We start from the raw sequence: 9,151 nt of genomic DNA, 5'->3' as shown, positions 1-9,151 counted from the left end.
TTGAAAAAGAAAAGCAGTCGAAGAAGGCCTCAGACGTTTTGACCCAAAAAAGTCACGTTGACCGACTTTGATTGTAATTTTCGAATATAAAAAGAGCAAATTGTATTTTTGTAACTTATTTAAGGTCCGTACGTAATTAACTCAATGAATCACGATTTTATCCCCATAAAACGACCTCATTTAATGCATGAGGAGCATAGTATACATTTACTTACTCAGAATACCTACTTGGAAGGAATTTTTTTCAAATTAAAATTTTAGAAACTACCTAAGCATCACAAGATGATTATTCTCAAAAAAAAAAGAAAAAAAAATGAAATTTGATTTTTCTAATACTTAGATCTGACCCTTTAAAAATAGGACAGTCTTTATTCAAAGTTGAGACACTATAAAAGTGCATAAAGGATGCAAATACGAATTTTTTTCTCTATTTATTGTAGTTAATCTATAGGTTAAAGAGGTTATAATAGGAGGTAGGGTTGTACCCAAGAGAGTAAATAAAAGTTTGCACCCGAGGGCGTAAAATATCTTTTTGCTTATGCATAGCGAAGTTGACGAAGGTTAAACCCACTTTTCAAATCTTCCAAAACCCACTTTCGAAAAAGAATACAACGACATGTGACAACTAGGAAAGACAGCGAAGTGCTGACCTGGCAGCAAGTGATTGGCTGGACATTGGGAACAGTTTATATACGGTTGCATTGGAATGGAAAAAGTTTATATAAAGATGTTAATGTAGAACTACGGATGCCCCTCAAAAATCTATCGAAAAAAGTAGTTTTAATGTTGAAAAGCTTTTTGATTGATCGTCGAGATATATGACTATAAAAAATAAAAAGATTTTAAATTTAAAAAATAGTGTATTTTACTACATATTTTCTATACCGTTTATTTTCAAAATTTTCTTCTGTTTATAGATTTACTTGATTTTAATCATTTTTTAAATTTAAAATTTTATAATTAGATATAAAAATAGATTTTAAGATTATCCTAAGAATATTTTACATCAAAATTATATACCGTGATAAAATTTGAAGATGCACCTTACCTCTACACCAACGGATGAATATGTATGAAAAGGGCACCCTTATTTGAATAACTAAGGTTGCAGCTTTATCAACCGTCCAATATTTTGGACGGTTTAAACACAAGACATCAACACTGTCAACGGTTCCCTCAAACTCTGCCATCTTTTACGTTTCTCTCTCTCTCTCTCTGTCGCCCTTTTCCCGTGGAATTTCACAGTGTGTCAAAGAGTAGTAGCTTTTTTAACTCTTTCTTGTTACATTTTTCTTTCTAATTTCTTGGTTTCCTTTACTCTTTTTTCTTACATTTTTCTTCTAATTTCTTGATTCCCTATCGCAGTGAACTGTGTTTTTTTTGGGACCATGAATCGGGTGGAAGAGGTGAGGAATTACCCCTACGATTCCTCATCTCTTCCACCCCATTCATGGTGGAATGCTCTCTCTCTCTCTATTTGCAAATTCAATAATGTTAACAATTTTGGAATGCTTTCTCTCTCTATTTGCAGAAATGTTATTCCAATGAGCAGAGAAGATTAAAAATGAAATAAAAATATAAAAAAATTAAGTTCTCTTGATTTAAAACCAAAAAGATTGTACCCTTTAAACTCAGATATTAACAAATGAAAAAAAAACAACAACAAATAAAAGGAAAAAGAACAAAAGAAGATTGAAACAAAAATTATGACCTCCCTCTAAGATTGTGAATAATGTTAACCATGTTGGAACCAAATAACATAGGTTGATTTGCGATCTCGATCCATCCCTGTGGATGCCTTTTTTCTTTCTAGAAAATATAAAATTTCAGTTGGTTTCTCTCTAGACAAGAGGATGAAAATACAAGGTTGTTTAGGTGCCTGGGATGGTATTTCAGAAATACCAAACACTTGGAGGCACAAAACTATTTTCTTTACTTTTTTTGTTTGAAAGGAAAACAAAATTTAAAGAAACAAATACCTAAAGAGGGGATGACATAGTAAGCATCCAAGAAAGTATTTCTAATATCTTCCATCGGTTGAAATTGATGGTGGATCCATGTCACACCCTAAGAATTTACAGTACTGTTATTCCTGAGATGTGACAGACAAAACATATATACATCTATTGATAGGACAAATTTACAGTGGCGAGGTCTAACATAGTAAGTAAAGAAAGCTAGCACAACAACAGTATCTTCCAAGGTTGATCTTGACTAGCACTCAAAATGAATCCGTAGTTATCCTGAAAAAATGTTTACCATAGTTTGATGAGTTTGGCTACTCAGTAAGTGATCATCATAATCCTAAAAATAATCATGATTGAAAGATATCAATATTTTTCAAAATGAGATCTATTAATAGAAATGCATCAACAATTTCACTTTCAATAATTGCATAATTAAGTATAATCCGAGTAATTGAAATGCTTATAACACTTTTAACGACAGTACATAATTCAAAGGATTTCACAAAATACCCTACTGGCGTCCCAAGTAGGTCACATATATACCCCATCAGCGTCCTGATGGGCCCACTTAATCCCTATCGGCGTCCCAGATATGTCCACTTAATCCCTGCAGGACCACTTATACCTCACCGGCGTACCGGATGAGTCCACTTAAACCCTACCGGCGTCCCAGATAGGTCCACTTATATCTCACCGGCGAACCGGATGAGTCCACTTGCATACTTAAATTATTTCTAAATCTCTTTAAACATTCGAAAGCAGCAATATCATGTACTCAACATATCACTGAAACCATTAATATGAATTTCACTTAAACCATTAATAACAGTCACTCTCTATAACATTTCAAAAATAACCAATCAAATATTTTGGGATCAAATTTAGAAAGGTAGCAGTTTATAAAGGCATTCTAGCATAATTGCCAATTTAATATGTATAGAAAAACTCTTATAAAAATTCAAGAATACGAAATTATCACAATTTATGGAATATCAATTCACAAATAAACATTTCACAATAATACTATAATCAATTGAAAAAATGTCAATTTTTAAATAATAAGGCAGTCATTTGCACATGAATTTTACAATGTCTAAATATTCAAAACAGTAGAAAGAAATATCACAATTTTACTAAAAGCAGAAATATCACATTTATTTCTAATAATAGACAAGAAAAATAAATAAATTTATTTTTCTAATTTACAGCATTCAAAATTTCTAACATAGATAAAATATCACAATTTTTATTAAAAAGATTATTTTTCAAGATAATGAGGTCACGTGCGCATAAAATTTATCGCGCCTAAAATTCATGATAATAAGCAGAAATAATTATTTCATTTTATTTTTAAAAAGAATGGATTATTTTTCGAGACAATAAGGTCACTTACACATAAAATTGATAAAATAAAGATCCTAGACGGAAATATCACTATTTATTAAAAATAGACTATTTTTCAGGAAGACGATGTCACTTACACATAAAACTGATAAAATAAAGATCCTAGACGGAAATATCACTATTTATTAAAAATAGACTATTTTTCAAAAAGACGATGTCACTTACCCACAATTATTTGAGAGGGAGCTTCCGATAAAAATTTTCGGTTCGAGAGAGAAGTTCACTGTGTTTCGACCAGAGAGAGATCTCAAAGTTTTGTTTTAGGGTGGGAGTGCTCACATCCCCTATTTAAATTCTTATAACGTATTATTATATTATTTTCTTACGCTCTACCTCATACCTGAGGTGTCGCGTTAAAAGCAAACGTTTATCGTACGAAAACCACGTCCGCTAAAAGACGCTACCAGCTGCAAGCAGCAGGAGGCAAAAGCGGGGAAAGGAAAAAGTAAAGGCCAGCAAACGTTAATTCAAAGCAAAAGTTTTTGAAAACAGTGATGGTCCCCAAGGACCATCATATTCAAACAGAACATCACCTATTTATAAGCATATTTTCTCCTTTTTTTTTTTTTTTGAAATTTTAGGATTGTTACAATCCACCTTGGAGCACCATAGTTCCATAGTACAATGGACATCAATATGCTTTCTATAACGTAAACGTATGCATATACAACAAAAATGTTTGGTTTGTAGACGAATAACAAATGGTATTTTGATATCCTAAGAATGTATTCATTTACATATTAGTAGTGGTGAATAAGAGATCTTACTTAAACTTGACATGGAGAAAGCCTATGATAGAGTGGACTTAGGTATCTTGAATGACCTTATGAGAAGGATGAGCTTTAAGGCAAAATGGATTAGGTGGATCATATATTGTCTTTTGAATGCTTATTTTTCTATTAGGGTACATTTGGTTGGTGCATAAATATTTTCCTAGGTAAAATAATGTAAACACTTTGCTGGTTGGCAAAATATTAAATGGTTAGGGAGACTTAGGGGCTTTAAAGTCTCTGTGAGAGGACTTGCAATAACTCATCTTCAGTACGTAGATGATACGATTAATTTTTGTGGTGCTGATTTTAATGAGGTGCATAATGTGACTATTTTCTTAAAGTGCTATGGACATGCTTTGGGGCTTAAAAGTAAATTTCCCTAAGACCTCTATAGTGGGGGTAGGATGTGATGACGATTTAGTAAGAACCTTTGCTGAAAAGTTAGGGTGTAAGGTTGAGCATTTTCTTATCAAGTATCTTGGACTTTTGATTTCTTATTCAAGATTGCTGAGAAGTGTTTGGGATTCGTCAATCAAGAGGTTTCAAGTGAAGTTAGATCTTGCTACACTTTGCACATGCATAGTGCACAACGAGAGATTTGTGTTGTACACCCGAAAGTATCATTAACATTCTTTTGTGGTTTTATTGGTTTGTATATTGTATTTGAACACTTGTAAGGAGCTTTAGTGGTGGAAAACTCAAGATGGATGGGTGGACAGGGGGCCCCGGTTACTTTTTGGTCTCAAAAATGGCTAAGGGACATAGACCATTGAGGGATAGATTCCTGGGAAGTGGCAGATCAGTTGGTGAAAGTGGACAAGGTCTTTTCTTGACAAGATGGAAGAGTGAATTGGAGCATTCAGTGTAGCTATAATAGAATGTCAAATATTGTTATCTCAGAGTTAGCTGAAATTTTGAATGAACTACAAGATATTTATCTTCCTAGAGATGCAGTAGATGAAGTTGCTCGGGAAAAAGAGAGTGACGGTGTTTTTTGTGAAATATGCTTATAGGTTATTTTTCCATGATCGAGCAAGATTGATGGAAAAGAAACTTAGCATGATATGGAAATGGCATATTTCTCATAAGATATAAGTATTTTTTGTGGATTCTTATGCAAGGAAGAATGCTAACTTTTGACAATCAAGGCAAAATAATGGTCAATGTGTGCTTGCTATGTAAAAGTGATGAAGAGAATGACGACTACTTGTTCTTACATTGTGAATTCACATATAGGCTGTGGATGTGGGCTTTTCAAATAGTGGTATTTCCATTCATATTACCGCAAACACATGTGAATATCTTGGAGCAACTCTCTATCATTGGATTGCCTAAGAAAAGGAACATTATTTTTGGGATATCTTTAGAGCATCACTGCTTTGGGAAGTGTGACTGGAGCGAAATAGATGTACTTTTGAGGAAAGTAGCCTAGAAGTGGAGACAGTGAAAGATAAGATTTTACACACTGTTTGGTCGTGGTTTTCAGTTATAAAGGGAGGGCAAAGGCATCTCTAAGTTAGATATCATTTTGAACTTGAAGAATATTATGATGCAATCTTCCATCAATGTCAGACCCAAAGGTAGATGGCCTCCACTAATGCAAGGTAGTGTTAAACTCAGTTTTAATGGGAGTTCTATAGGGAATCTTAGCCCGACAGGTATGGGCGGAGTGGTAAGGAATATCTTTAGTAAGATTTTGTGGTCTTGCTACAACAAATAAGGAGGAGATTTGTACATTGTTATGTGGGCTTAAACTGGTTAAAGAGAGTTGTTTGGGCATGTGTTATATTGTGGAAGCAGACTCCATGAATATTATTAATCGATCTAACAAAATTCAGAGACCTCCATGGACCTTAAGGTCTGATTCGCTTGAAGTGATGGAAATCTCTAGTGGTATGGAGGTCGATTTTCACCATGTATATAGAGAGGCTAATGACATTGCAGACAAATTGGCTGAAGGGAGTTTCTTGTGGTGAGAATGTAATTAGGGACTCACTACCATTGTAATTGTTTTTCTTTCGAGATTTATTAATAAAGATTAGTAACCTTGAAAAAAGTAAATCAGGACAACAGAAACAAGAAAACAATCAGAACAAAGAATGTGATTGTGTTATATGATCGCAAAAGAATAGACTGAACAAGTTTGGTTTGATGTGACACAAAACCTATTTCTGTTCGTCGGAAAGCGTCATCACAGGAACAAAAGCCCACAGATTGCCTAATTGGCATCAACTAGTGAAACTTCTTTGTGTTTCAGAACTCATCAAGATCAAACTGGTATCACTCCTAAAACACATAATTCACCTATAGGAATTGAGCTTGAGATATAGGTTCCAGAGGAGATGCATTTTTCTAACTTTTACTATTACAAGATAAGGGAAAAACTGTTTCTATTTTTTGCCCTCCTTCAATTATCAAATATCCAGGTCCAGGAAGCATTTTCTACATGAAGTAACAGACACAAATGTGTAGCACTAGTGTTATGGAAAAAAATACGATAAATCCCTTCTCTTTTTTTTTGATATGTAAACGGTGGGATTGGAAGACAGGACCTTATGTTGAAGCATCCACTCCCTCATCACCTGTGCCCCACCCCCATTCCCCTTATAAATGCCATTTAGTAGTCCAACCAAACAAAATAGGGGTGATAACGAGTTGCGTCGTACCCGGACCCGAAAAAATGATGTGGGACTCGAACTTAGACCTGAATATTGTTCAGGTCCAAGATTTGAACTTGGACATGACCCGTCGGGTCCAATTTTTTGGACCCATACACAGACCCAGATTGGGTCTATTCCTCGTATCCCGAGTCAGGTTCAGGTCCATTACCATCCGTTAAACCAAATGGTGTTTGCTTGTCACACCAGCACCATACCATGTTAAGCAATGAACTAGAAAGTACCTTTCTTATGGGTCTAGGAATCATTTTTCTCTACACTGGAAAACCAAGTGCAATTGTAAATCCAAGCCCAAATGATTGGGTTTTTGCATACACAGAATGAGGAGATATTTAACAAATGCCATATATCTTTTGGTTGTCATTTTTTTTCTGTTGAATGATAGGAAAAATATCATTCAAATGGTCAAACCAACTAAGAGTTGAATGTTAGGAGAAATATCATTAAAATGATTAAATCACCTAAGAGTTCAATAAAGTGGTCAATCATTCAATCAAGTACCTCAAGCATTTTGATAAAAAAATACCCAAAATGCGCATGCTTTAAGGTTGACATTATGAATAAGATGGTGATTTTGTTCTTGTTCTAGATTTCAAACTTATAACCAGATATTTTAATAAAAAGCGTATATCTTAGGTTTAGAACCGGGGGGAAGTGGCTGCAGTAATGTCACTTCGATCGGGCCACTTGAGTTAAATGATGTAAATACCTCTGTTTATTTGCGTTTCCAAGCTGGAACATATTCTTTCACTAAATCTCTTATTCTAGGTTAGGATTCTTGAACAACTTGGTAATTTAGCATAACTTTACCTTATGTGACCAAATAATGTAAAAACCTTTGATTGATTCATGTTTCAAACCTAGAAAATATTTTTATTAAATCTCTTATCATGGATTTAGAACTTGGAACAAGGAAGGGTCCATAATTATTTTTTCGTATTTTTTTTTATATTTTTAAAATCCGCTTTAAACAATTCAATCAACAGTCGGATTGATTTTAATTGGACAAGATGGCTCATCAATTCGGTGGCCGGCCCAATCCTAAGAATACTACTTGAGTGGTACTAAATTACCAAAGTACCCCTACTCGTCAAAGATTCCAACGCCAAAACCAAGGTGTATTGGCCTTTTTTTTTAAGGTGCACCGGTTTATTGGTTTGGTGTGGTTTGCATAAGGGTGCAACCTTAAACAATCAAATTAAGGTGCACCCCAAAACTTAGTCATGTGATGCAATTTGGTGTCGAAAATTCTTAGGATGGTGCGAAAATCTAATGTTATCTCTAATTATAAAATTTTAAGTACCAAAAATGGTTCAAATCAAGCATATCTATAAATGCATGAAAATCTTAAAAATTGACAGTCTGGATAATGTATTGTAAGATGCACTATTTTTAGGATTTGAAATCTCTTTTTCTATTCATATCTATACATCTCGATGTCCAGATGATCAATGAGATAATTTTTGAACATCAAAATAGCATTTTTCAAAGGATTTAAGAGATGCACCTAAATTCTACATTTTAAAATGTCAACTTCATATTAAAAAAAACGTATATAATATGTAGTACACATAGTTCTTCTAAGGGTGCACTTTGTATAGAACCTAAGCTCTAAACAATCAAATTAGAGCCTACCTTCAAATAGTATCGAAAAATGTGGTTTCAATGCTGGAAATCTTTTTGATAACCTTAAAATATATTTTCATCTTTATTTATAAAGTTCAAAGCTTCAAAAATAGTATAGATCAAGAGATCTATGAAAACTTGAAAATCTTAAAAATTGACTGTCCGAAAATGCGTTATAAAATACACTATTTCCAAAACTTGAAATCTATGTTTTTCTCATGTCCATGCATCTTAATGTGGAGATGATCAATTTGAGAATATTTAGGCATCAAAACAACCTTTAAATTTTTGAATAAAGCTCTAATTCGATTGTTTAGAGCCTGGGCTCAATATAAACTTTTCCCATCGTTTGGCGTGGATGATTATATATTGCCTCTTTCCTGAGAGGTAAGTTTCTTTTTGGCCGATGTTAAAGTTAATAAAAAGATTTTAATAAATACGGATTAAGGTACATATGGCGCATCAAACCCTAACACAAAAGTTAATCGCTTACAAAAAAAGCTGGAGAAACACAAACTTTATAAAGTGGAGGCTCCGTGGGGGAATCAAAGTATCAAAACCTCAGCCAAAAGAAACACCAATTTTTCCCACTAATGTATTTGAAAATCACTAATTTCTAAAACAGGTAGGGGCTGTAATCTTTACTAATATATGCGCATGCGCACGCATACAAAATAAATAAATAAATAAATAGAAGAAAAAA

The sequence above is a fragment of the Amborella trichopoda genome, chromosome 10 (genome assembly GCF_054954075.1).
Source record: "Amborella trichopoda isolate Santa Cruz 75 chromosome 10, AtrichopodaSantaCruz75HAP2 v2.0, whole genome shotgun sequence".
Lineage (NCBI taxonomy): Eukaryota > Viridiplantae > Streptophyta > Magnoliopsida > Amborellales > Amborellaceae > Amborella > Amborella trichopoda.
This window is presented reverse-complemented; position numbering follows the sequence as displayed.